Genomic DNA, 2,565 nt, shown 5'->3' on the forward strand with positions numbered 1-2,565 from the left:
TCACTATTTGGTTCAGGGTCTAAAAAGAGGGTAAAAAACAACTACTATATATATACAGTATTATATACACTTTCTTGCTTTTGACAAAAGGAGATGCTATCTTTCTTTGAAAATCCGAACAATCTTTCGCTTTGTTTCATGTCTTACTTTTTTTTCTTCTTTCCCTTTTAGGGCTTTGAAGAAGATTGGTGATGTAGAGAAAAGCTATTAGATTTGCTCGTATTCCGTTAAAATGAAATTTGCCAAAAAGAAAACAAAAACCACTAAAGCCGGCCGTTAAGGGCAGGGCCGGTCTTAGCAATATGGAGGCCTAAAGCATTTTTGTCATGGTATTTTATATAGATAAATATTAACTGTACCCATATGATACATACAACTAAAGAAAATACGAAGATTGCAAGATTGCTGAAACAGAGACTCGAACCAAGGACAAGTACCTTGTTATCAAGATACAAAACCAACTTAGCTAGGAAATGTTTTTGTTAACTAACCCACATAGTTAATATATAATATGTGGCCTAAAGCACATGCTTTACCTGCTTTAGAGGTGGGCCGGGCCTGGTTAAGGGGAAAGCATGAGGTACACAACTTTGCTTTACTTAACAAGCCGTTTTTGTATGCGAATGGAAAAAGCTACCTTACTATAAATACACAAATATATAGCTAGCGTATATATGTAAAAAGACCATAAATATGTATACGGTAAAATATGTAACTTAGCCATGCAATTATAATATTGTAGTAAATTTTCTGAATTTATTGTAGTATATTATTGAGTCTGATTTTTTCAAACTATTTAACATTAGTTACGTAAAAGAGTATATATATACGGTTCATACAGTGTCTTTTTGGGTGAAAATAGTAAAAATGAACACTCGTGTTTATATTTACAAATTCACATATGAAATAAATATATGTGAATATTTTAGGTTACTTTATCAATCAGTGGGGGGCATCCTATAACAAACGGTCAAGAGACTCTTCAAACGAGTTTCAACGTGCCTTGGTAGCTCATTATCTACCAACTCATCTAATTAAGTTACTATAAATTATGATACTGTGTAAGTTTGTTATTCCTATATATATTGCGTTGGTTGTAAACTTGTAATTCTATTTACCATGTATTTACCAAAAAACCAAATTTCATGTGTATATACGCACCAAGGAATAACATGAAATTTCATAGTATATAATCAAGGATTCACCATATAACATGAAATCCTTAATTTCATAGTATATACAAATTTCATAGTATATAGGCACCAATACACATGAAATTTGTTTTTCACATATTTTTTTTTAGATTTTTGTAGTGTTTCTTCAAGCTCATGGTATTTGGGACGAATAACCTCGATCTGATTCACATCTGTAGATACCACATGTATTTCTACACGCGACACTTCTGCCGCAGTGTCTAATGTAAAATGATCTCCCCATTCTTTATCCATTGACATATTTGGTATCATAATGATCATGGTTAAGCTCTTTTTACCCCTTGTCTCTTTTATATTATTAGTTTTAAAGTTTTTTAATTCATAACTAGTTAGTACATATTTTGAACAAACAAAATGAATTTAATACAATAATTGTGAATAATAAACCAAAAAAATATTAATCAAGGATTGTGAATAATAAACCAAAAAAATCATGGTGAATCCTTATACTCTATTTATAAGAATATTTTCTTTTCTTGTTTTAAATTTTTCAAATTATACACACAAGCTCTCCCACCTTCACATATCTCAACTTAAGAAGGAAATGTACTTAATCATTTTGTTTGTGTGTGAATGGTCATTGTTGTGCGTACGTATATACGCACCTTTTGTTTTAAACAAGAAAAAAAAATATGTAATTCTATTTATTATTACGTCTTGAATTTAGATAATAATATTTATATACAAATACATGAATACTTAGTATATCATGAAATCCGATTGCATTGGTAATGGTACGTACGTCTTTAGCTCTTTTTGAACGGTTGTTCACATAAGCTATGAGTTTTCTTATGTAGGTAGGTAACTGTCTCAAGATGACTAGATAAATAATACAAAAAAACATTTGCCAACTTTTTATCTTGTCACTTCGTATTTCAACTAGTGTTTTCCTTTGGAAAGACAAGAAAGAACATGACAACAAATGGGACTCGATTTCCTAAATTAATATTTATGTTCGAAACTAAATTCGACGAAAGATGTCATCGAGGATCGCAACAATATTCTTATAGTACTCCAATACCTTAATTTCATCTTCATCTCTTGCTGCATAATCCATCTACAATTTTCAAAGTATATATAGTTTATTAATAGTAATGAGTATATAGTGGTGTGAGACCAAAATGAAGAATATGTACCTTGGTGATAGAATTGAAGAGAGAGGAATAAAGAGACCTAAAAAGAGGTCTATCCTTAGGAGGCTTTGCTTGGATGATTAAGTAAAAGTCTTGCTTCATGTTAGATGCACTTCTCCTTAGCTCTTTCCCTCCTTCCTTCCACAATTTTTTTTCTATCATCACCTCTTTAATTCTTTGTATATTTTCTGCATTTTTTCTTAACCCTTCCTATGAAA

General features: G+C 30.8%; 1 long non-coding RNA gene across 1 annotated transcript; it reads right to left on the reverse strand.

Moving 5' to 3' along the window:
- LOC109132572 lies at window positions 2,041-2,559 on the reverse strand. Its single transcript, XR_002037596.1, has 2 exons — window positions 2,351-2,559; window positions 2,041-2,271 (listed from the first exon to the last, which is right to left on the reverse strand). It is a non-coding gene; the product is annotated as an uncharacterized LOC109132572 (long non-coding RNA).

Source organism: Camelina sativa, chromosome 4 (assembly GCF_000633955.1).
Source record: "Camelina sativa cultivar DH55 chromosome 4, Cs, whole genome shotgun sequence".
NCBI classification, from domain to species: domain Eukaryota; kingdom Viridiplantae; phylum Streptophyta; class Magnoliopsida; order Brassicales; family Brassicaceae; genus Camelina; species Camelina sativa.